The 27,409-nt window shown below is 34.9% G+C and overlaps 1 protein-coding gene and 1 long non-coding RNA gene across 10 annotated transcripts in view; one reads left to right on the top strand and one right to left on the bottom strand.

The window, feature by feature from the left end:
* The window catches only part of LOC110740881, a 55,669-nt gene extending 29,925 nt beyond the window's left edge, over nucleotides 1-25,744 (bottom strand). For all 5 annotated transcript variants that reach the window (XR_004176530.1, XR_004176532.1, XR_004176533.1 and 2 more), the window contains exons 1-4: nucleotides 25,704-25,744; nucleotides 22,687-22,788; nucleotides 18,466-18,585; nucleotides 10,019-10,157 (exon numbers count right to left, since the gene is read on the bottom strand). This is a non-coding gene — a long non-coding RNA (uncharacterized LOC110740881). The remainder of the gene's footprint in view (nucleotides 1-10,018; nucleotides 10,158-18,465; nucleotides 18,586-22,686; nucleotides 22,789-25,703) is intronic.
* The window catches only part of KCNH7 (potassium voltage-gated channel subfamily H member 7), a 465,762-nt gene that overhangs the window by 44,083 nt on the left and 394,270 nt on the right, over nucleotides 1-27,409 (top strand). The gene's annotated exons all lie outside the window — the stretch shown is intronic.

Raw genomic sequence — 27,409 nt, 5'->3', positions numbered from 1 at the left:
TAAGTGTCTTTAAGAACATGCGTATAAGAGAAAAAGAGAAAGAGTAAACATTAAAAGGACAGTGATTGTTAAATATTTGCAGAAGTTATTCTGGCAGTTAATGTATAAGTACCAAGTGAATATACAGAAGCCGCAGCTCTAATAGTTTCTCCAATGTTTTAGCATCTTATTCTAGCCCAGGACTGAGTTGAGTTGTTTTTAGGAGAAAAGCATTGATGCCATCTGCAGCACACTTACAGATCACAGGCAAGAACAAGAAGTAGATTGCATGCTCAGTTATCAGGTATACGCTATATCTGAGTTAGTTCCTGGTATGTAAATGGTCAACTCCCTCCATCCTTCTCTCCTTTCCTCCCTCCCTCCCTCCCTCCCGCCCTCCCTTCCTTCCTTCCTTCCTTTCTTCCTTCTTGCCTTCCTTCCTTCCTTTCTTCCTTTCTTCTTTGTTTTCCTTTCGTGTTTTGACTTTACTATCAAGTTCTAGCCAGTATACATACTACTTTTTTAAGTTCTGGAAATATTCTTGCAAATTTCTAAATGAGAAACAAGTAAATTTTATTTATTTTTTCAGCTTTCCTGAGGGATAATTGACAAGTAAATATTGTATATATTTAAGGTGTGAGATGTAATGTATTGATATATGTATACATTGTGAAGTAATCATCACAATCAGTTAACATACCTACTACCTCACATAGTTACCTTTTTTTGTGGTGAGAACATTTAAGATCTATTCTCTTAGCAAATTTCAAGTACACAACACAGCACTGTTAACAACAGTTCCATGCTGTACATTAGATTTCCATACAAGGCAAAATGAACTCTAAGTTAAAAAATGAATAGAAAATAAAAAATAGATCTCCAGAGCTTTTCTCTCCTGAATAATTGAAACTTTCTACCATTTGACCAACATCACTCCATTCCTCCCAATCCCTGTTCCCTGGCAACCACTATTCTACTCTCTGCTTCTATGAACTGGATTTTTTAAGATAATTATTACATTGAATCTGTAGATAACTTTGAGTAGAATGAGCATTTTAACAATATTAACTTTCCAATCCATGAACCTGGGATATCTTTTCGTTTATCCGTGTTTTATAGTTTTCAGTATATAGATCTTTTTACCTCTTTGGTTACATTTACTTGTAAAGTTTTTTGATGTTATTGTAAAGTGATTGATTTCTTAATATTTTAATTTTTATTTCAAGTTGAGGGGTACATGTGCAGGTTTGCTATATAGGTAAACTTGTGTCATCGGGGTTTATTGTACAAATTATTTCATCACCCAGATATTAAGCCTAGTACACGTTAGTTATTTTTGCTGATCCTCTCCCTCCTCCTACCTTCCACCCTCCAATAGGTCCCAGTGTGTGTTGTTTGCCTCTATGTGTCCATGTGTTCCCATAATTTAGCTCCCACTTTTAAGTGAGAACATATGGTATTTAGTTTTCTGTTCCTGAGCTAGTTTGCTAAGGATAAGGGCCTTCAGCTCCACCCATGTCCTTGCAAAGTACATGATCTCATTCCTTTTTATGGCTGCATAGTATTCCATGATGTGTATGTACCACATTGGGTAAATAATGAAATTAAGACAGAATCAAAAAGTTGCTCAAAACTAATGAGAACAAAGGTACAACATACCAGAATCTCTGGGACACAGCTAAAGCAGTATTAAAAGGGAAATTTATAAGATTAAATTCCCATATCAAAAAGTTAGAGAGCTCTCAAGTTAACAACTTAACATCACAACTGAAAGAACTAGAGAACTAAGAGCAAATAAATTCCAAAGCTAGCAGAACACAAGAAATAACCAAAATCAGAGCTGAACTGAAGGAGATTGAGACACACACACACACACACACACACACATACACATACACACATACACACACATCATTCAAAAGATCAACAAATCCAGGAGCTGGGTTTTATTTTTAAGTAAATAAATAGACTGCTTGTTAGAGTAATAAAGAAGAAAAGAGAGAAGATTCAAATAAACACAAGGGGGATCAGAAACAACAAGTGGGACATTACCACTCACCCTATAGAAATATAAACAACCACAAGAGAATATTATGAACACCTCTATGCACATAAACTAGAAAATCTAGAAGAAATGGATAAATTCTTGGACACACATACACTCTAAGACTGAGCCAGGAGAAACTGAATCCCTGAACAGACCAATAATGAGCTCCGAAATTGAGTCAGTAATAAATAGCCTACTAACCAAAAAAAGCCAGGGCCAGATGTATTCACAGATGAATTCTGCCAGATGTATGAAGAATTGCTGGCACTATTCCTGCTGAAACTATTCCAAAAAAATTGAGAAGGAGGGATTCCTCCCTAATTCATTCAATGACCCAGCATCATTGTGATACCAAAACCTGGTATAAATACAACAAAAAAGAAAACTTCAGGCCAATATCCTTGATGAACATTGATGCAAAACATCCTCGATAAAATACTGGCAAACCAAATCCAGCAGCACATCAAAAAGCTTATCCACCATGATCAAATAGGCTTTATCCCTGGAATGCAAGGTTGGTTCAACATAACTAAATCAATAAATGTGATTCATCAAATAAACAGAACTAAAGACACAAACCACATGATTATCTCAATAGATGCAGAAAAAATTTTCACTAAAATGCAGCACCACTTCATGTTAAAAAAAAACTCAATAAATTCAGTATTGAAGAATATACTTCAATATAATAAGAGCCATCTATGACAAACCCACATTCGGCGTCATACTGAATGGGCAAAAACTGGAAGTGTTCCCCCTGAAAACTGGCACAACACAAGGATGCCCTCTCTAACCAATCCTATTCAACATAGCATTGGAAGTCCTGGCTAGGGCAATCAGGCAAGGGAAAGAAATAAAGGACATCCAAATAGGAAGAGAAGAAGTCAAACTATCCCTGTTTGCAGGTGACATGACCCAATATCTAGAAAACCCTGTAGTCTCAGCCCAAAAGCTTCTTAAGCCAATAAGCAACTTCAGCAAGGTCTTGGGATACAAAATCAATGTGCAAAAATCACTAGCATTGCTATACACCAACAGTCAAGCTGAGAGTCAAATCAGGAGTGTAATCTCATTCATGATTGTGACAAAAAGAATAAAATACTAGGTACACAGATAAGTAGGGAAATGAAAGATCCCTACAAGGAGAACCACAAAACACTGCTCAAAGAAATCAGAGGTGACACAAACAAATAGAAAAACATTTTGTGCTCATGGACAAGAAGAAAGAATATTATAAAAATGGCCATACTGCCCAAAGCAATTTGGAGATTCAATGGTATTCCTATTAAACTACCATCAACATTCCTCACAGAACTAGAAAAAAAACTATTTTTAAAATTCATATGAAACAACAACAACCAAAAGCCCAAATAGACAAGGCAATCCTAAGAAAAAAGAACAAAGCTGGAGGCATCATGCTACCTGACTTAATTTCTTTTCTGGATAGTTTGTTGTTAGTGTATTGAAATGCAACTGATTTTTGTCTGTTGACTTTTTTATTCTGAAACTTCACTAAATTAGGTTTCAACAGATTTATTGGTATAGTCTTTAGGGTGTTCTTTATATAAGATAATGGCATCTGTGAGTAGAGACAATTTAACTTCTTCCCTTCAAATGTGGATGCTTTTTATTTCTTTTCCTTGCCTAATATTTCCAGCTAAGATTTCCAGTACTATGTTGAATACAAGTGGTGAGAATGGGCATCTTGGTCTTAGTTCTGGTCTTAGAGAAAAAGTTTTCAGCATTTCGCCATTGAGTATGATTTCAACTGTGGATATGTCATATACAACCTTTTTGAGGTTGAAATACATTTTTTTCTTTATCTAATTTGTTGAGAGTTTTTATTATGAAAGAGTTGTGAATTGCATCAAATGCTTTTTATGCATATATTAAGATGATCATATGATTTTTATCCTTCATTCTGTTAATGTAGTGTATCACAATTTTTGATTTGTGTATGTTGAGCCATCCTTTCCTCCCCAGCATAAATCTTACTTTCCTATGATGAATGATCCTCTTAATGTGCTATTCCATTCAGTTTGCTAGTATTTTGGTGAGGATGTTTGCATCTATGTTTATTGGTGACATTGGCTTATAATCTTTTTCTTGTAGTGTCCTTGTCTGACTTTGATATCAGGATAGTGCTGACCTTGTAAAATGAGTTTGTGTTTTCTCTTTAATTTTTTGGAAGAATTTGAGAAGAATTTGTATTTTTTTTTCAGAGGTTTGGTAGAATTCACCAGAGAAGCCATTAGTTTCTGCATTTTTCTTTGACGAGAGATTTGTGATTACTGCTTCAACTTTTTTCTTCTTATTAATTATTGTTCTGTTTTAATTTTCTTTATGATTCAGTCTTAGTAGGTGTGTCTTTCTAGAAACTTATCCATTTCTTCTCAGTTACCCAATTTGTTTGTGAATTATTATGCAAATAGTACCCTGTAATTCTTTATATTCCTGTGATATCAGTGGTTATGCTTCCTTTTTCATTTATGATTTTATTTAAGTCATCTCTTTTTTCTTAGGTAATCTAGTTAAAGTTTTGTCAATGTTGTTTATCTTCTTAAAAAAACAACTCCTACTTTTATTGATCTTCTCTGTTGTTTTCTAGTCTTTATTTTATCTCTGTTCTAATATAGTTTGATTTTTTTCTGTTCATTTTTGGTTTAATTTTGTTTTGGTGTTTTCTTCTAGCTCCTTAAGGTGTAAAGTTAGGTTGCTTATTTGAAATCTTTATTTTTTCTTGATGTAGGTGTTCATTGCTATAAAATTCCCTCTTAGAACTGGTTTTGCTATATCGCATAAGATTTGATATGTTGTGTTTCCATTTTTATCTAGAGATATTTTTATTTCTCTTTTGCTTTCCTCTTTATTGGATATTCAGGAGTATGTTGTTTAATTCCAACTTTTAAAAAAATTTTCTAATTTTCTTCCTGTTATTGTTTTCTAATTTCATACCATTCTGTTCATGAAAGATCCTAGACATGATTTCAACCTTCTTAAATTTGGTAAGCCTTGTTTTGTGGCCTAATCTATGATCTATCCTGGATAACGTTCTATGTGTGCTTGAGAAGAACGTGTATTCCACTGTGGTTGAATGGAATGTTTTATATTTGTCTGTTAGGTTCATTTGGTCTACAGTGTTGTTCAAATCCAATGTTTACTTATTGATTTTCTACCTGGATGATCTGTTTATTGTTGAAAGTGGGTTACTAAAGTCTTCTACTATTATTGTATTGCTGTTTATTTGACCTTCAGTTATTTCAATTTTTGCTTTATATTCTTAGGTGCTTCAATAAATATTGTAAATCTGTTAGCAAATGATGGTGGCTATATTAATCTTAATGGTCTTGTCTTTTAACTTTTATATTGAAGTCAAACATCATCTACACACCACCATCACAGTATTAGAATATTCTGAATTTGATTATGTTCTTATTTACAGTGAGTTTAGTATTTTCATGTTGTTTGTCTGCTTTTGTTTCAACTTGAAGAAATCACTTTAGCATTTTTGTAAAGCAACTATAGTGATGAACTCCCTCAGTCTTTGTTTGTTTGGGAAAGTATCTCTCATTTTTGAGAAAATCTTTGCTAGATGCAATATTCTCAGTTGACAGTTGTGGATTTTTTTTTTTTTTTTTTTTTTTTTTTTACCAGTACCTGGTTATATCATCCCATCATTTTCTGGCATCAAGGTTTCTGCTGAGAAATCTTCTGATAGTCTTATTGTGGTTCCCTTGTATGTTATAGGTTGCTTTTCTATTGCTAATTTATAATCCTCTCTTTGCCTTTGACTTTTGATAATTTCACTGTAATATGTCTCAGTGACAATCTCTTTCTATTTGATCTATTTGGGGTATTTTACATTTTATGAATGTAGATATGCATCTCCTTCTCCAGATTTAGAGTTTTCTGTCATTATTTCTTTTAAGAATCCCTCTGCCTATTTCTTTTTTTTAGTTTGTTTCTTCTTGGACTTAAATTATACATAATTGGTTCACTTGATGGTCTCCGATAAGCCCTGTAGGCTTTCTTCCCTCTTTTTCTTTATTTCTTTTTGTTTTTGTTTCTCCAATTAGGTCAAATGACCTGTCTTTGAGTTTGCTAATTCTTTCTTCTGTTTTATCAAGTCTCCTACTGAAAGTTCTTTAAAGAATTTTCAATCTTATCTATTGTGTTCTTCAGCTCCAGAATTTTTGATTGGTTCTTTTATATGGATTCTGTCTCTTTGTTGAATTTTTAATTTTGTTTTTTATTGTTCTCCTGATTTTTATTTCAGGTAGTGGTGTTCTCTTGTAGCTTATTGAACTTCTTTAAAATGATTACAGGTGCTTCTCAACATATGATGGGGTTATGTCCTGATAACACTATCATAAGCCAAAACTGCATGTAATATCTCAATCCATTGTAAAGTCAAAAAATCATAAGTCAACCATCATAAGTCAGAGACTATTTGTATTTTTAATTTTTGCCACACAGTTCATGGATTTTCATTTCTTTAAGATAGACTATGGATGATTTATTTTTTTTTCTTTGTTGGTGTCATGATTCTGTGATTATAAGCAATCATTTTGGTCTCCCCTTGGTATCTGACCATTTGAAGAATTGGGGTCCTCCTCTACTCTTTACATATTGTGTTTGGCAAAGAAAGCACTTCACCAGTCAGCCTTTCCAAAGATTCTAGGTAGATAGGCTGAAGTGTCTGCAGATAACCTTGCTGCTGGAGTCCTTAGGTGGCTGGCCTGCTGCCTAGGTCAGCAGGCACGTGGGCCTGGAGCCTTGGCTCACTGGAGTAGGCCTGGAACTAGGGTCATTGTGGGTGGTCCTGGAGCCTGTGAGTCTATGGGTCTGTGAATGCCAGCCTAACACCAGGGTCTACTGAGATGGGCCTGGAAACTGAGTATATAGCATCTGAACTGACGTTAGCTGGACCTTGAGTCTGAGTCAGTGGGGGCTGGGCTGGTCCTGGGCCAGGTCTCTGCCTTGATCCATGGGAAAGACTTAATCATGAGTCTGTGGAACTAGCCAGGCACTGCAGTCTTCTGTGGTAGTGCTGGCACCTGAATACAGAGGGGTGGGCCTGATGTCTGTGATTATGTGTGTGGAACTGGGTCCAAGATCCATGAGTACCAGTCTCAAGCCTGAATTCATGGATGCCAGCCTGGTGCTCAGGGCCACAGAGGCTGGCCTGGCATTAGGTTGGTCCTGGATCCTGGGGCTATAGAAGCCAGCCTGGAACCTCTGAGTCTGGTATTGCACTGGAGTGGGCCTAGAGCCTGGGTTCATGGCGCCAGCTAGAATCTGGGGCTGCAGGAGCCAGCTTGACACTAAGGTGAGCCTGGAGCCTGAGTCTGAGGAGTGGGCTTGAGTTCTGGGTCTGTAGGCACTGGCCTGGAGTCTGAATCCATGGAGGATATCCTACACATGGAGCCTAAATACACAGGTGCCAGGCTGGAGCCTGGGACTGCCCAGGCCAGGTTGAAACTAGGGCAGGCCTATTGCTTGGTCTGCAGGGCCTAGCCTGGCTCCAGGGTTAACTGGAGAAGGCCTGATACTGAGGTTCACTGTGAAGTCATTGCTCAATCCATTCTTCTCCCCACATGCAAAGGGTATAATTCTCCATGTAGTGCTGCATGGTTTTGGGGGAAGGTTGATGCAGGTAATATAAAACTGTCCTCCTTACCATCCGCTGTGCATCTTTTCTTATTCTTGTGCTTCGCTCAAGTGCTGTAATCTTTCACCTGCATTCCATAGAGAGTGCGAAGGTATTTTCAAGTGGATGGTTGTTCAAATGGATATTTTTGTGAGGGGAAACTCCCATTCTACCATGTCACTGATAATACCCCTCTTCTTACTTATTTATTTTTAAATCATGCAGCTTAAAATGCTGAACATCTGGATACCTCCCCAAATTAACCTAGGTAATGTTCAGTAAATTTAAGCATGCTTGTGTTAGACAGCAGCTTACATTTAGAATTTTTATAATTGAAGGCATAATTTAAAAATGCTTTAAATACACCGAAACTTTTTGAAACATTTTCAAAGCTATTACACCAACATTTATTTAAACAGAATCTGTAAAAATCATATGCATTTTAAAATTTGTTTTGTTTATAATAGAAGTACAAGCTTGAAAAGTCATATTCCCAGGGTCCAATATCTCGCTTTGTGACTTGCTTATTGTGTGGCTTTGGACAATTGGCTTACCTCTGTGCATGTTCTCTTATCTGTAGGATGGGGGTAATTGCAGCTACATAATGGAGTTTAAGTAAGAAGGCGTTGACATATGTCAGGCTCATGAAACAGTACCTGGCACACAGTAAGTGTTCCAAGAATGTTGGCTCATACTAGCAGTTTTTTTTTTTTTTGAGACGGATTCTCACTCTGTTGCCCAGGCTGGAGTGCAGTGGTGTGATCTCGGCTCACTGCAACTTCTACCTCTCTGGTTCAGGCAATTTCCCTGCCTCAGCGACCACCCGCCCCGCCGCCGAGTAGCTGGGATTACAGGTGGTAGCACTACTTTGGATGCACTATTGTTTTGGATAATTTCAAATTATCCACTATTGTTTGGATAAACTCCCCCCCCCCCACCCTGAGTAGCTGGGATTACAGGTGCATACCACCATGCCCAGGTTATTTTTTTGCATCTTTACTAGAGGTGGGGTTTCATCATGTTGGTCAGGCTGGTCTTGAACTCCTGATCTTTTGATCTGCCCAGCTCAGCCTCCCAAAGTGCTGGGATTACAGGCGTGAGTCACTGCACCCAGTCCATACTACTAGTTTTAACTCAAGTTTGTCAAACCATGGAAAGGGGGAGTTTATTAAATAATTTGAAAAATTAATAGTCTGATAAGAGTAGTGCAGTTACAATTCAGTGTCCATTCTCCGGAGATGGTAAGTAGCACTGGTCGCAGACTCTTGCCTGAAAAACTTGCCCCCAAAAACCACACAGTCAAAACAGTCAACAAGCAACAACAACAAAAACAAAACAAAAATGCACCCCCAACTGCAAACAAACAAAAAACAAAAAACAATTCCACAGGCAGACTGAATAAGGAGTAATAGTGGAAAACAGGAGAAAATCCAAAACACAGAAAGCCTTCCTTTCTAATTCACTTATTTGAATATTTAAAGCAAGTTAGATTTGAGTGACTGAAAAAAAAAACTTCAATGAAGAAAATCAAGACAGCCCAATAGTAGCAAATTATTATAAAAAAGTAAAGTCAGTGAAATGTTGTAAAACTTCCAATGTAAAATATTAAGTGGTCATGATATAGTAAACACTAATACTTAGCAAGAACTGTAATGATAGAATAGAAAGAAACAAATAGGAAAGTAAGAGCTTTATTAAAGCATTATATTTAAGACTGTCAATCTCAAGAACAGACATTGCTAACTGGTGTATTTAGCTAAATGTGATTCATATCAGTCAAAAAGACTGATGTCTCTTGGTTTATCCTGTTTGATGACAAGCTAATTTTTTCTTTCAAAAGTGTAATATATGTATAGTTAGCAACATTTTAAGTTGATTCTGAAAACTAAATTAGGAAATAGTATGGACCTATCTTTGAATAAAAGAGACCATCCTTATTGGACTCATGTCACCTATCACCGGCAGATTGAGAGTTCCAGTTGTCAGAGGTCTAAGGAATAACAACTCCCTTCAAAACAGCTCCACAATGGCTCCCTTTTCGTCATCCTTCATTGAGGAAAATGAAGACCCTCGTGTTCTGGTCATAATTGCTGTGGAGGTTAACTAGCAGTTAAAAAGCGTTACAACCCCTGCTAGTGTAGAATTAACTCTATCATAAATTAAATGCTTCTAAAATATTACTGTGGCTAGTATGGGATAATTTTGTCAAAGATTTGTTTTACTATTAAATATTTGCTGAAATTATCCAAAACAATAATATATCCAAAGTAGTGCTACCTTCTAAGATCTTTAGGAAAGGAAAGGAATCTAACACGTAATATCTTACTCTATTTGATCCTTACTGTAATTCTGTAGGTGAAGTAAATCTTGGCTTTATTTGTGGCTGAAGACAATGAAACTCAGAGAGACATTTGCCCAAATTTGGCAAGTTTCCAAACGGTGGTTCTTGAACCTGGAGTTCTCTGGCTTAAGCTCCTTTTACTATTTGATGAAATTAGGGGGAAAAAAAAAGAAAATTTAACCTAAAACCACTGAACAAGAAGTTAATTCTTCAGTGCTTCTTATCAGTGACTATATATATAGTTAGTGATAGGTGAATCAATACATCTCTGGTAAGGATTAAATAATAAAATATTGGGGTCAGGATTATTATTTCTATACCTAACATGACAGGGGTTGAAGGAAGGAACACTAGTGGTCAATATGCCAGGGTCCACACTGTAAATCAGTCAGCTACTGGCTCTGAGGAAACGGTCAGATTATTTAACCTGTTGGAGCCTCCATGTTATGTAAAAGCAGCCCACAGGATGATCATGAAGATTAAATAAAACAATGTAATAGGGAATCTTGAACATAGATGAGCTCAATAAATCATTGCTGACTTTGAAACAATAGTATGAAGTAGCATAAATGTTTTTCATTTTTAATTTGCTGAAGACTTCCACTGCCCTTCTACAGGCAGTCTGTATTTTACAAAATCCAAATACTATATTATAAAACATATATAAATTCAGACTAAATGGGAGTTCTACATAAATCAAAATCATGAGAATTCCTGAAACTTGTTTTTTTAAAGGATATCAACATATATTTTATTCAGACATCTAGTTATTAACTCTTTGAACTATAACTAGAGTGGACTCAATACATTTAGAAAGGAGAAATCCTGAAGTCAGAAATCACCAGAGAATAAGCAGACATTTTTTTACATTTCAAATAGAAACATTCAGAAATATTCTCTTTAATATAGGTTTCTTATGTTCGAAGCTCAGGTATTAAAGGAAACTATGTTGAGTTTTAATAACATCTTTTTGTATTCGTCATCTTAGAGATGTTGTCTCCAGAGGATACTGCTAAAAGGATTGGCAAAACAAATTTAAGAGAGAATATTTAATCAGTCTAGTCTCACGTTGTCTTTCCTTCAGAGAGTGTTTGCTAAGGCATCAGACTAGCAAATATATCTCTGTCAACATCTGCTCTCATTTTCCAAATTGACAGCATTCGGAAGCAGAAGTTGGGATTAAATGTTATTCTTAAACCTTGGATCAAGCTATAAAACCACATTCCGTCTGCTACAGAAAAGCCTTCCTGAAAACATCTCAAAACATTGTTGGCCTGAGCCAAACATGTCCTACAAAGGATGTAAGTTTGTTTGCCAAGTTTATCAAATGTTGAAGCAAATGGATGTTTTTCTGCAAATGCACTATTTCAGGCAGGTCCAAGCAGGGGGAGTCACTAATGAGTGTCATGGGATAAGGAATTTATTATCACAATTATATCTTACACAACTCTGGAAGGAGACATGAAAATGAAGCCTAACTATTATTATAGTTGGATCATCAGAAAAGTAATCTAAGAAACCAAGCAGATCCAGCTACCAGGTGGGTCTGCCAAGGAAAGCTTGTAGAAACATCTGTAGGAAACTATTGCTTCTGATATGTTATTACCTTTGTGGCTCCACAGTGAAGCACTTTGTGGTGGCCCTAGCCACTGTTGGATAACAGAAATATGCTGGATGCATAGTAGAGAAGAGTTATGACGGGCTAGGACCCACCAGGTGTCTCTGCATCTGTCCATCACAACATCTGACTGTGACGACCCTCAGAGACTAATTGCTACTCAACTACTCCACTTTCACCTCCCAAATCTCACACATGCTCCTCTTACTGTCAACTTAAAATAATTTGAAGGGAAGGAGATTTGGGGAAACATGATTTCCAGCTTAACCAGATATACAGTGCTCCATCCTACAGGCTGTTGATGCCTGTTCCATGGATGGCCTTGGTGAGGATCCTTCAGTGTCCCTTTGAAGCTTTTTAACTTTATTTTCAGAACAGTGCAACAGAAACATACTCAGAATCATTGCTTTTCTTGATATTCAGATGTTTTCTCTTCTTCATTAAATCTCTCTGGTGGCTCTGTTTCTATCCTCATTATTGAAGCCAAAGTTCTTACAATGACCCACAAAGTTTGAAAGTTGGACTATTTATTTGGTCTCTGGTCTTGTCTCCCAACCTTTTGTCTCTCCTTCCCTCAGCTCCAGCCACACTGGCCTTCTCATTGTTTCTTGAAAATGTCAGACATGCTCTGCTGTAGTGCCTGTGCGGTTGCTGTTCCTGGAATGCCTTTCTCCAAAATAGCCACATGACTCATTCCATCACCTCTTTCTGGTCTTTCTTCAAATGTCGAATTCTCAGAAAAGCCTTTCGTGACAGTTTTATTTAAAACTGTGTCCCTTACTTCCTCTTCACCTTTCCTGTTTTATTTTTTTTCATTGTCCTTTTCATTATCTACCTACAATATATTACATATGTATTTTGTATGCTATCTTTTCTCGCATACTAGAACGTAAGTTCAGTAATGGGAGAGAATTTCATCTGTTTTGTTTACTGCCTTGTATGGCATATGAGGGTGGACAAAATCCAGTAGCAATGTTACTAGTATGTGTTGAATGTATTTAATAAAATAGAGTTACAAAATTGTTTGACCTATTTATAAGAATTATGTATGAGTTTTGTATCATGAATGCAAGGTCTATTTTTAAATGCCATATTTCAAAATTAATAACACTAGAAAAAACTAAATTTTAGTCAGTTTTTCATTCTGATTTTCATCTCACTAGTGAAGAGACCTGCAATGTGAAGAAATATTCATTGAATTTATCTAGCTTCATAATTTCTTTTGTGCAGGGTATTGAAATAGCCAGTCACTAAAGCAAATTTTCTCAGACATTTTAAGCAATGGCAATGTGTTCTCTGCGTGAAGGCTTGAATTAGTCATTTTCTAACTGACCCCCTGAAATATTAAGGATTGAGCTTAGTGACTTATGGGAAAGACAGTCTAAAACCTAGTATCTAGATTTATTTGCTGATTTCTTACATGTCAACATGTTGACACTAATCTTTAAGGACCCCATGCTCAAAAAAGTATAATATATGTAATGAAATCCAAAAACACCTTTACTTACCACATCACTGCTCTCTCCCCTATTACTACTTTCATGTTTTTTCCCACTTTCAATCTAATTTTTACCATCCTCATTCTCTTCCACTAGGTGTATTTGTTTTCATTCTCTTAGATTATCAGAATATGCATAAATAAAGTTGAAAGCCAATAAACATAGGGATTTGGTTAATAAACATAGGGATTTAATAAACATGTAAATGAATGTTAATAAACAACCTGAATTCAGTCTCTGGCCTTATTGCTTACTGCAGCCTGACATTGTGAATTCTTTTTATTTCTCTTAGTTTCATCTGTTAAACTAAATAAAAAATTAATAATAATAGATGCTATCAAAAGAGGCCTTTATGAGGATGAGATGAGTTAATATATACAAAACATTTCCCAGAACGCTGTAGACATAATGCACACTAAATTCATGTTATTATCAATATCATTATTTATAAGTGTGAATATACAATTGGTATATAATACTTCAAATCTCTGGTTCTCAGTTTCCTTAGAAATATAATTAAAAATTAACTAGAGTATCTTTAATCTCTATTTCAGTTATATAATTCTAAGTCTATAATATATAGATTGGGTATGTAAGTGGCCATATTTGGATACATAAAATAGGATATAATCTCTAGTGAATTATTTCTTAAATTAATTAAACAATGATGGTAATTTAACATTATATCATTTTACCAGTTTAGTACAGTCTTTTTATGTGACAGCTGTTCCAACCTTAAAAGGGATCAAATCATATTAATTCTAAACAGTACACTTTTCGAATTGAGTAACTTTTGTTTAGAAACTAGTCAAAATAATGTCTACTACAAGAAATCTCATACTTATAAGTACATTCTATCCTAAAAGTTGTTGAGTCAATTGTTTGGAACTCTTAACACATTTTACACATAACTAACTTTACATAAGGTTAGACATGGGGGCTGTGTCTCCATGCTTGAGAAAAAATTAGTTCAATTAGGAAAATAGAAGAGGGTAAATAAAAATGATTTTGCAGAGTCTGAAAGTTGTGTTTGGACATTGTCACAAAACTTAGGGCACTGGGTTGTTATCTTTAATAATATTTTCTGCCCCTACCCTTAGAACTCAAGGATTCTGTTTCTAGATATTGATTGTACAACTACCCCAGCACTGACTGGCACACTGTTAATTGAGTGCATCCTTTTTTGTAGTGGTAGTAAATGATTAGGGAAAAATCCCTACAAATGCTTCAGTAGAGAATGTGTTGCATAAATGATGACACAATCATGCAGTAAAATACAATGCAGCCCTTAAAAAAGAATGAGGTATCCTTTTGTGTACTTACATGAACACATCACTAAGATATATCATCATGGAAATGAAAGGAGATGCAGAAAGGTTTGAGTAATGGGCTACAGTTTTTTGTGGAGGAAAATAACATCTCTACGCACGTGTCTGTGGATTACTACTGACTATTGTTACCTTTAAGGAAAGGAATTACTTTTCTGGCAACAAGGAAGAGAGACAAGAAGAATTTTGCTCTTCTTTATCAAATTCATAATTCATAAGCAAATGATTTAACTTCGTATTTTCCACCTCCTTGAATTCATTTACACCACTATTCTTGCTATACCAGTTGATCATGCATCAGAAAGTTTTTGTTAAAACTTGATTGCAACAGAGTGAAGGAGAAAACACACAGGTACCTTGAGGAAGTGGAGGCAATTGAGAGGGTGAAAAGTAAGAGGATTTAAAAGGATGTCTGAACACACGCAAGAAAGAAATTAATTAAAGCGAGATAATTACTGTGTCCAGTGATTATGTACAATGACACGAAGTTGAGCACAATCATTCTGAGAGGGAAGAGACCATGAAGGAACATGGTTGGCTCAGACAGTGTTCTACCACCAGGTGGCGTTATCAACCCAAGACAGTTTGGATGCTATTAGAAGTGGGGTACCAAAGGGAGGGTAAAAATGAAATGACTTTTGGATTAAAAAGTGGAAAGAAGTGTGTGAGCAACTATTCAGAAGTTAGAGCAAGAAGCACATATAACAACCTAGCTCTTACAGGACAGGAAAAATGTATAATATTGGGTGCGCATGTATAAAAAGATGTATAAAAAATTTTAAGGGCCGGACGCGGTGGCTCACGCCTGTAATTCCAGCACTTTGGGGAGCTGAGGCGGGTGGATCACGAGGTCAAGAGATCGAGACCATCCTGGCCAACATGGTGAAACCCCATCTCTACTAAAAATACAAAAATTAGCTGGGCGTGGTGGCGCATGCCTGTAGTCCCAGCTACTCAGGAGGCTAAGGTGGGAGAATCACTTGAACCCAGGAGGTGGAGCTTGCAGTGAGCCGAGATCGCACCACTGCACTCTAGCCTGGGCAACAGAGTGAGACTCTGTCTCAAAAAAAAATTAAGACTTGCTTAAATGCTGTTGTTTTTCCAAAGGTGAAAGCTCTCCTACAACTTTTGGAAAAAATATTTTTCGCCATAAATTTGCCAACAGAACAAAGCAAATTAAACTGAATATTATAACAGTTGATTTAAGTAATTAAAATTACAATGAAGTTTTTTTGGATTTCACTAAAATTGTGTTTGAATGACCTAGGCAGATGAATCCCTCAGAAAGACACACACACACACACACACACACACACACACAAAGAATTGGTTCCTCTCCACTAAAGTGTGTAGACTCAATGGATCAATAATTGGCCAAGTAGTAAATGCATATAACTCAATGAATAAATTTACTGCAAGTAGACACAGGTCAGTTCTATTTCAGAATATCATGCCAGGCAGTGATGTCTGATACCATGTACAGTAGTTTAAAATGCAAATATCTGAAATATCAGTTTCATAATGAGGTAAATGTGAATAACACCCATTTACTCTCTATCAACTCCTTTTACATGATTTAATAACTGTAAAAGAAGTATTAAAATCATATGATAAAATATATATTTTGATATTTATTGCATATAGGGAAGAACCTTGTGAGATTATTTATTCAAGAACATTCACTGCTTATCTACCATGCGCCAGGTTCTGTGCAGGCACTGATAATAAGATCAAGAAAAATATACAGAGTTCTGTCCCTCATAGTGTAGAGTAATGAGAAAATAAAGGGTTTGGATTTAGACTTGTCTGGTAACCCAAGATGCTGTTTACAGATTGCATTACTTGACAGTTTAATGAATTTTTCTAATTCTCTATTTATTCAAAATATATTTATGGAGAATCTCCCATCTGCCTACTACAGTTTAAGGTGTTGGACAAACATAAATGATTAAAACAGGTAAAAATCCTTGACCTTAAGAGACTTACATATCAATTTCTTTATCAGATAAATAACATAATATCAATTTCATTGTAACAAAGATTAAATGAAAAATTGTACATCTAGAGCACTGAGATGAATTCCAGAAAATAAATTGACTTCCAATAAAGAGAAATTCCCATTTTCCTTTGATTTATGGCTCTTTAGATAAGTTTTTCTACAAAGCCTCATTCTGTGAGAAAGAAGGATCTCTGTTTTTCCCATCTTTGTATTCAAAATAGGAACTTAAAGTTTATTGAATTGCTATTATTTGGAGAATCATTCATTTACCTCACGCATGCCAAAAAGAGTCACCATATCAGACAAAGTTAGTCGTTTTAAAAAAACAAATGATAATAACCAGTCTTAGAAATTATGTAAAATCTGCTTCAACTTATTATATTCAATGTGATAATGCAGTTACTGTTAGTTCAATTTTTATCAATAGTTTACCTTGTTTCACACAAGGGACCAAATAAATTATATAGTACTCTCTTATGGCATAGTCAGAGTCATACATTTTAACCTTGGTTGAAATCTTGGCCCTGTTACTTGCCATAAGGCTGGTAAGTGCTTCACTTTGCTGAGTCTTTCTGTTTTCTTCTGTGTATAACAAGGATGATTAAAACCTCACAAGGTTGTTAGGAAAATACAATGAGATACTGTAATACAGTGAGTATATGTAAAGCACTTAGCATAGTGCTTGGCTTATATAGGAGATGCTCAACATACATTAGTCTCCTTAACTTCAATATTTACTCTTATACTTTTACTACCATAAGTAGAGGCTACAGTCAGCACACTGTATCAGTGGGTTCTGCATCCATGGATTCAACCAACTGCAGATCAAAAATATTGACAATAAAAAGAATGATTGGGTCTGTACTAAACACATACAGACTTTTTGCTGTTATCATCATTCTTTAAGCAATACCATATAACAACTATTGATATGGCATTTACATTGTATTCAGTATTATAAGTAATGTAGAGATAATTTAAAGAAAACAACAGGATATGCATAGGTTATGTGTAAATATTATGTCATTTAATAAAGAACTTGAGCATGTTTGGATTTTGGTTATCTGTGGGGGTTCCTGGAACCAATCTTCCATGGATACCGAGTGATGTCTGCACTATACTGGTGGGACTTGTTAAACAGCAGAATAATCCTAGGGATTCCAGGAAACCCTTTAGAAGTTTTGGAACACTTCTCTCAGAGTTTCTATTGATGTTAAATCACAGCCTTTACATACTAGTCAAAGATGGTGAGTGGGCGCTGAACTCCAAATACCAACTCTAGTAACAGAGAATTGAGAACAGGGAAAGAGTGAAGAAGAACTAAAAGTTGTTAGAGGGCTTATGTATGAAACTTCTTATAGACTAAGAAAACTGGTCTCATGACCAATCTCTACCCAAGCCAGAAAGTTACTTCATGTTCATCTTCTCTACATTACTCCAGTTAAAGCTCCCTGGGGAATGAGAAGCAGAAATATACCTAATATCTCAGATAAAAATGAGTGGGAGGAGAGCAGATATTATAAAGATATGAGAGTAAATCCCATTGCCTTTTAAGATTATGGAATGCACTACAGTCAGGTCCCCTGGAAGGGAAATTAGGAATCATAAAGTCCGAGACTGAGCTACTGTCTCTTTTAGAGGCTACGTGGTCTGAAGCTCTTTCCTCTCTTCCCTCTCCCAATGCATCTCCTTAATAGCTCCTCTCTCTCCTTCTCTTTCTTTCTCTTGTCCTCTCCCTTCCCTTCCTTTCTCCTCTGCATCTTTCTCCTCTCTTTTTCTCTGTCTCCACCACCATTTTTGAGTTATACTTGGCCCAAAATACAGTCTTTAAATCAATATATCTTTTCAGTTGAACACCCAAAAGAAAACCAATTCAGTCTTGCACTATTTTAACTACACTTATCAGAGAGAAACTTATTTGGCCCAGATCATTTGTATTGGCCAATGATTGGCCTCCCTGGACTCGAAGATGAGCACATGGAGTTGTGTACATGTAATACTTACATGAAGCCTCCTCTCCAGAGGCTACATATAGGATAGAGCAGGTTCACCAGGAAGGGATCATTTATATTCCTAGCACCACGCAATGGATCTGGAATGTAGTATGTGCTTGATAAATACCTGCTAAATAAATGAGAGAACAGTATATTCATAGCTTATTTTTGTAAATGTGTAGTTTTTTCATACTTTACTCCCTTTACTAATAATTGACAGACAATATGTGTGGTGTGCTTATGAGCCAGATGTTGTTTGATGCACGTTCCATGTATTCACTCTGTAATCCTCACAATATTCCTATGAGAAAATCAGGCATGGATTGTTTAAATAACTCGCCCAAGTTTACATATCTAGTAAAGGGCAGAGCCAAGGCACATACCTAGCCTTTTTAACACTGGCATTCACACTGTTGACCTGTATGCTGAATCCACTCTCAACATGCACTTTATTCTAGACAATATAAAGCAAGTCTATTTTCACTTATGCCACTATGTATATTTTAGCATTTTGTAGTAGTTATTATTAAAAATAAGATAATGAAATTGTACAGCAGCAACTTAATGGACATCAAGGAGGTCAAAGAGTTTTCTGGTACACAATGCAAATGAATGCCTAAAAGAGTATAATCATCTTGGTCCTAAAAATCTATTAGTTTTTTTTCCCTTTTCTTTGGTTATATAGCTCTACATTCCTTCCTTTTATAATCAATTTTTTTTTACTTTGATTATTCATTTTATCCATATCCATTTGACTTTTAAATGTGATGGCTACTCTTTTAAAAGCATCATGTACACTCAATTTCTATTCCGTAGCCCCAAACCACAACTCATCAATGCCTCCTCAAAGGGTAACATGTGAGTAGAAAGGGAAGCATGGTAGACAATAAGAGGAAAGTCTTCTGTGCAACAAATAACAAGTCACAATGGCAGTGTAGTTTCTAAAATTCACATATATATAATACAAAGATAATGAAGTGAAATGAAAAGTACATATAGTTCAAATTAAAACTAGACTCACTGTTAATCAAAGAAACACAGACTAACACAATCAGATAAGTTTTTTTACTAAACTAGCTCATTTTTTTAAAAAGACAATATTCCCTGATATAGAGAAAGCATACAATAGGAGAGTAGTATATTTCTAGCAAACAGTATGGTTATATATATTAACAGCTTTCAAATGTTCATTCACTCCTCTTTCAAAAATTATATTCAAAAAATTATTTCAAGGTTCACATAAATTTATGTACAATGCTGCTCATCACTGTTTTTATACAAATTAATGCTTTGTAATTTAAATGATCAATGAGAAAATGTTAAATTACAGATTATACATGTAAAATATTGTGCTACTATTAAAGTGTCTATAGAAAATTAATATCATTATTAATTTCCCTTGAAGTGATGCCTATAAAATTATTCTAGGAAACAAGTGAGGATGCATACACATTCGTAAACAAAGGAGACTCAAAAGAAAGACACCAAATATTTATAAACATCATTTCAGTGTGGTAGAATTATACACGAGTTTTCATTTTTATAAATTTTGATATTCAGAATTTTCTGTGATAAAAAGTTTGTTTTGAGGGCAATATTCTTCCACTGAGTTTATAGTTAAAGGAATTTATTTACTGACTGAATTCTTACCACACACAAGCCCAGAGCATCCACATGCCAGTTCATCTTGGGAACAGGCTTGCTCTTGGTACATTTGGCCCAAAATCTTATAGCTCTAAGTTAGAAGAAACCTACAGTTACCCACGCTCCACACAGGATAAGAGTTGTAAAATAGGACCAAATACCACTCCCAGAATGAAATACTTTGCATAGGCATCACAGAAATGAATGTTTCTATCCAATTCCTTCTTTCTCTTCCTTCCCTTTTGAGGATATAAGATGTCTCCACTTCTGACCCATGTTTTGTTAATCATTATAAAAGCAAGTAATAAAATCAATGAGGTAAGGAAAATAAAAGGTTTAAATAATACAAGTTTAAATGATTCAAGTTTAAAATAAGCTTAAAGTGAAAATAAATGTAAGAATATATTTTAAATAATAATTTGTAAAAGGACATTAACATAAGTGTAGAAAGTTTCTTTTCCTGATCTGAAAGGCTTTATATGGATTTTCTTAGATTGGTATTTCATGGTATATCCCTTGAACTTACTCTCCCAAAAAAGAAATCACTAAACCACGACACTGGAGTTCTGAAGTTCAATTAAAATAGCATCTCAAATTATTTTCTTTAACAAACAATGATTTTATTACCAGAAAAGAATAATAAAATATCAAGTTTGAGTGTTGAAAATAAATGTTCACAGTTGGTGAAAGCAGTGATTAAAATATTTTTTGTGTTTGTAATTTTAAGAGAAAGACAATCCCGTTTATCATATCATTTTATTTTTATTTAAAACAATGGATAATAATAAGGTTGTAAACATTTATGAAACCTCAGAAACGGTTTATCCTAAGTACTTTTTTGTCATAACACTGCTTATGATAAGCTAAAGTTTGATGCCAGCTACAAAATGACGGGTTATTTCAAAGGTTTTAAAAATATTGAGTTTTACACTTTTTTTCTTTTGTTTTGCTTTTGTAGGTTTTTGGTTTTGCTTCTTGATGTGCTTTTTGTTTCATTTTGTGAGTCATAAGTTAACACTATTTTCATTTGCTCTTCTTTCATTGTCATTTGCTGACACATTTAGTTCAAGTTGGCAAGACATAAGTTTTTTGTTTTTTGTTTTTGTAGACAGTCTCACTCTGTTGCAAGGAAGCTGGAGTGCAGCAGCGCAATCTCGGCTCACTGAAACCTCCATCTCCTGGGTTCCAGCGATTCTCATGCCTCAGCCTCCCAAGTAATTAGGACTGCAGGCGTATGCCACCATGCCCGGCTAATTTTTGTATTTTTAGTAGAGACATATTAGCCAGGCTGGTCTTGAATTCCTGGCCTCAAGTTATCAGCCTGCCTCGGCCTCCCAAAGTGCTAGGGTTACAGGGGTGAACTACTATGCCCGGCCTCTATTCCTTTGGTATTGGAAGACAGATTATGTCTATCATTTGACAGTTACAAATTATCTTGTTTAAGGAAATACAGCCATGTTTTGCTCTAGGAAGAATTCTGACATGGTATAAAAATTAAACAACTACAGTTCTACAAAATGTATTTAAAGATCACTGTCATGATTGAGGTGAACTTATCATTTGAGGTGCAGTTTTCAACAGTTGGGTAATTGGGAAAAGATAGGTTCAAAGCTTCAAGAAGAGAGATTAGGTTAGCCATGTGTAGGATTTTTCCTTTTTATGGAAAAACTGGAAATTAGTCCTTTTTGCTTTTCTTCTCTGAGTTATATACGTCTATTTCCTCCACTGTATAAGATTCTCAAACACAGGGATGATATCGTATTCACATCGATACACATTAAATGAATGTTTAATGCATTGAATTTGTTGAAGTGGGAGAAAGAAAGAGGGAGCAAAATGCTGGAGATGTAAAAGCTAAAGTTATATTTACTTTAACTGTATTCCTAATTGGCTTCCACTATTGATTCTGTGTGTTCAAATGGGGCTTTCAGTATCTTAAGTTTAAAATAGATTGATGTGTTTCCAAATATATCTGAGCTGGCTGATCTGGTGGTCACTTGACTTTAACACTTGTGGCCAATGGAAAAAGGGAGAAAAAGGAAGATATTCAATAAATACTCCAAGAGGAGAAAATACATAATACCGAATTAATCGGAGCAGAAAGACATGTTTAACTTACCGAGTTATTGTCATGGGGATTGAATGTGATAATATATGTTGTCTTTTTTAGAGATCATTTGGATACAAGAACCTGAAAACTGTTTACTAATACAAATAATATAGGGATATATTTTAGAGGGTACAGGAAAATTCCTTAGTGACTAATCAAAAATAAAAAAAGTATAGCTTACTTCATAAAAAATTAAAAAGTCTACATTACTCTCTTTATCTCCTTTTGTCTCCCTGGGATCTCATAGTCTGTCAACTCATTTCTCTGAATGTCTGTGCCATTCTTTATGATGTTTTTGGCCTAGGATAACAGAAAATCTAACTACAAGAGGGTTATACAACATGAAATTCATCATCTTATATGACAAAATGTTTGGAGGTAGAACGGATTCAGCAGTGGTAATTCAACAGCTCAACTATGGCACCATGGATCCAGGTTCTTATCTTTATAGTTTTCTGCCTTAGCCTGTAGGCTTACCTGTTAAGCTGGTGACTTCAATGGCTCTCAGGTAAATACCTCAGTCTCAGGCGTCAATTGCCTCCAGAAAGAAAAAGGGATTGTGTTCTTTCACTCACATTTCTTTTAAAGAGAAAATAGTATCCATTAGGTGTACTCTAGCAATAATTTTATTTGTGAATTACATAGTATTATCACAATAATTTAAAGCTATTTATAAAGATTTCAAACAGGATAGCCTAAAGATATAAAAACATGAGATCAGATAAAAGGCTAGGAAAAAAATTCAACTTTCACTCTGAGACTTTATTAATAGATCAAAAAGTTATAGGCAGTCACATGTAAATTGTTTAAATTTGTAGAAATTTTATTCATTTGGAATATTTTTCATATTAATGTTTATTATAATAGCTGTTATAGTAATTCTAAATTAAATAAATAACATATTAAAAATCTAATAGAGGCAATAAAATGTATAAAAATAAGAATGATGAAATCCAAATGTAAATTTCAGAGAAAGGGTAACCAGGTCTACCTTAAACTGAGGAAAGTTTCATGGCTAAAGTGATATTTGACCTCTAGAAGTTGGGATAGAGGAAAGCTACACAAAGGAGGGGAAGAGAGTAAGTAAGACTCACAAAAGCCAAGTTGCAAATACATGAATAATATTATGGAATCATGAGAAGTTTTACTTTATAACAGCGATGAAAATAACAATGACATGTAAAGTGGATTTTGATCATGAAATGCCCTGAGAGTCAAGCTGAGAAGTTTTAGCTTTGCAATTAGAAGCCAGAAACCATAAAACATTTCAAGGAGCCAGTAATGTGCTTCAGAAAAAGAAAATGGTCTGCAGAATGTTGGGGAAATTGGAGATCTGAAGATACTACAATAGTCTAAGCAAGAATTCATGATTATCTCAACCAGAGGTGAATGAGAATGAAAATGAGAGCTCAAATTCCTGAGGTTGTACCAAGTTGTAGAGGTATAAAGCATAACCATCACCTGGATAGGAAGAAAAGGAAAGTCTGAGATTGTTGGACCGGACCTTAGAAACTAGAAGAAAGGTAATGCCTTTACCAGAAGAGTGACAGTGAGGAGAAATTTTTTAGGAAGATGTGATAAATTGTTCAGATCTGGATCCAGTGCAATTGAGATAACTAGTAGGACGTTAGTTACAAATATTTGGGAAATTCAAGTCTGGAACCTGGAAGAAAATTCAAGAGTATATTTAGAAATATAGATGTCTTCAACATATTGATAATACACAAGAACATAAGAGGAAGAGAAGAGGTGAAAATAAATAAAGCTTCATGAGATGAACAGCAAAACATTACTTTCTCGTAATGTGTATTATTCTATCCGACTCATATAAGAGTCACAATTGACTCTTACAAGTTGAATCACATAAGTTGAATCATATAAGAGTCACAGTTGACTCACAGCATGAATCTCTGTTATCTTAATTGATTCTCTCAAAGCCGTATCTCAAAGATGTTAGTATCATCGTTTTGCAGTTTGTGAAATGGGTGCTCAAAGAGGTTAGACATTTGCCCCAAAGCCTACAATCTGAAAGCAGAGATATTAGAACATTTGTGCTTGGCTTTAGGCTGCAAATCTCACCTTTAATAGTTTATAGTTAACTGAAATAAATATAAATATAAAATCTTTGGATTTGAAATATTATTTAAAGAAGTAAAATAAATATGTATGTATATTATATCCAAGAGTAATGTTCAGGAACTCTATATTTTAATTAAATAATTTAAATATCTCTACTGTTCTCTAAATTCCTTCAAATTTTGAATCATCAAAATAAGTTCATTCAGAATTTATAAAGTAAAGGGATAAGATGAGTGGACTGATGTGAGAATTATCAGACAAATATGTAATCAAATTCCCATGTACTCCAGTCTCAAGATGTAGCACCTGTGAATAGCTGCAGTGCCCAAATTAAACCAGTCAATTGTTTCATTAATATTACTAAAAATTTAAAGTTTAAAAGCTCCTAGTTGGACAAATGGTGAATTAATTTAAATTTTAAATCAAGAGCATCGCTTTGCTTTTGTATTGTACTTTTCCAAAACTCCCAAAGGGTTAAAAACATGATAATACACCTATGTTCAAGATTAATTTGTTTATAAAGACAGCTGTGCCTTCTGATTTGCTTATTTGCATCCTAAGTTTGTATGTTTACAAAATTTGACTGTTCAACCTGCAGATGCCATTTTTAATGTTTTGCTTCAAAACTATTAACCCCTAGAGTTTCTATTTTATTCCATGTTTTAAATATATATATATGCATATATGTGAACATATGCATGTATTTTATAACCTAACATATATATGTATGCATAATATATATAAACTATATATAGAATATATATACACACATAAAGTATAGTATATACAATTCAGTTGGTAGGCGGTCTGTTCCTTAAAATAAAACTGTATTTTTCTCTACCTTTTCCTTGGAGATGGCCTTTCCTTAGCATAGTCTATAGAAGGCTGTTATAAGCTGGTTGCAATAGCAGTATGTGGGCAAGAGGACTGTAAATTCAGTGAATATTATTAGTTTATGAATATTCATTAAATGTGTTTGTATGCAGCAAATCAACTTTGTAAATGGTTACAGCCAAAAAAAGCTCTAATTGGAGGAATTAATTAGTATTTGGAAAGGTATACAGGGATTAGTGGGCATGTTGAAGAGGTATTTTTTTCCTCCTGTTGAGAAAAATACCTTCTAGGGAGCTTGCAATACGATTTATGTGCATATCAGGTAGAAATAAACTGGAGTGTTTCAAGTTTTAAGGCCACAAGAGAGTGGAGGTCTGTTGTTCAAGCTAGCACAAGATACTTTGTAGATCACAGAACACCTTGGTGCTTGTCGGAATTCACCATCTTTTAAAAGATCTTGTTACTCACCAACCTTCAAATACTACATTTAACCCTACTATACAGTTAAACCCAGTTAAACAAGAATAATCTGACAATGGAAACTTTTCCATTTCGGAGTGGTGCTTCTTTGCCTCTGTTACCTCCATAATATCCCTGCCACCAGCAACCAAAAGGAAGCAGCTGTTCTGAATATGTACAAACAAAAGAAGCTGTTACTATAGCAACCATAGAACCCTGTGGAAAAGCTCTCCCTTTAACATTAGCCAACCTCTCCTCTTTACCCCTCCTTCTTTTCCTTTCCTGTGCCAGCACACACTGCCCTTGGACAGAAATGATACTTGGCGATTCCACATGGGGAAACGGAGTAAACACTATAGCCGGCATTCACACTTTCCAAGAGCTGGAAGACTTGCTCCTGGCCAAATCCTATGAAAAGGCTGCAGAACCTGACGACATTTATGGAGCACTTTGTTCCTTGATTCCCAAACCTTCCTTCATCCTCCTTAAAAAAAAAAAAAAAAAATCCTGCTGGTCTCTCTCATTCATGACTTGATAAAGTAAGGATATAATGATACCTCTTTTACCTCTGCTTTGTCAGTTTTTCTCTATCCTATATCCATGTTCATGAGCCAAATGTGGCATTGCTTAAATAAGTCTGTGGATTTTGCTGATTCCAGAGTTGGTGTTGAATTGGATGGAAGATAGGACAGTTTTGACTTCAGAGGTAAATGGTTGATGCTAGATGATCGATCCTGTAGGGTTTTTTCCCTCCATATGGTAAAACATAGAGGCACAATTTATTAAAATTAAAACCAGCTTCAGAAAATCTGTCCAAAACTATTACAATTTGAGGCCTTTCATTTCTATTTTAATGTTTCTCCATAGTTGTGTTTTGATTAATCAATAACATCTTTCACTTATTTATGTCCTTTGATAGCCTTCAATTTACTAATTGCTTGTACTCCCAAATTAGTCTTTAAGTCAATCATTTATGAACTTAAATTTGTTTTAAGTCAGTAATTTAAAACGTGGAACATATTTTGTTGTAATTTAAAAGTTAGTTGTACATGGTTATTCATTGCAGCAAAAGATTAGAAATACCGTTTATGTCCATCAATATTATATGGGTTAAATAAATTATTTTTCATTCGTATTATAGGGAAATATGCTGCCATTATGAGCGAGAGATTGAGACAGAGAGGAGGATACTCTTTATAAACTCTTTATAAACTTATATGGAATCATCTCAAAGATAAATTGTTAAATTTTTTTAAAGCCAGAAAAGAACATCGTACAGAGCATTCTACTCTTTGTATAGAAATAAAAATGATATGTGTGTATGTGTGTGTGTGTGTGTGTAATGTGCTTACAACATCTTTGGAAGGACACACACACACACACAGAGCACAGATTCACTAGAGGCATCAAAACTTCTCTGGAGAAGTAGCTCAGTTTCTGCGTTACAGCTTGGAAACAGACTTCATTTTATAACTTTTGTATATGTTGATTTTTATAGATATTACCCATACGAAAATCACTAGATGTAAAATGGTATGAAAATGTTTGCTTTCTAATCCGTGCTGCTCAAATGTTTGGCAGAAAACTGGAAGACAACGACATAAATGTAAAGAAAAACAACGAGTAAAATAGGAATCAAACAGTTCTCCACTAATCAAGCTTTTTTTTTTGTTTTGTTGTTGGGGAACTCCTTGATCTTCTGATCACTTCTGGAATTTAGACTTATCACAAAATGTTGTGACAAAAAAGGGGTGCCAGACAGTCTTGAAACGTTAACAAAAGGAACTCTATTGCCATGTTTTAGACCTTCTTTTTATTGATAACTAGG

The sequence above is a fragment of the Papio anubis genome, chromosome 10, assembly GCF_008728515.1.
Source record: "Papio anubis isolate 15944 chromosome 10, Panubis1.0, whole genome shotgun sequence".
Classification (NCBI taxonomy): domain Eukaryota; kingdom Metazoa; phylum Chordata; class Mammalia; order Primates; family Cercopithecidae; genus Papio; species Papio anubis.
The sequence above is the reverse complement of the archived record's forward strand: the minus strand, read 5'-3'. Positions and strand labels throughout refer to the sequence as shown.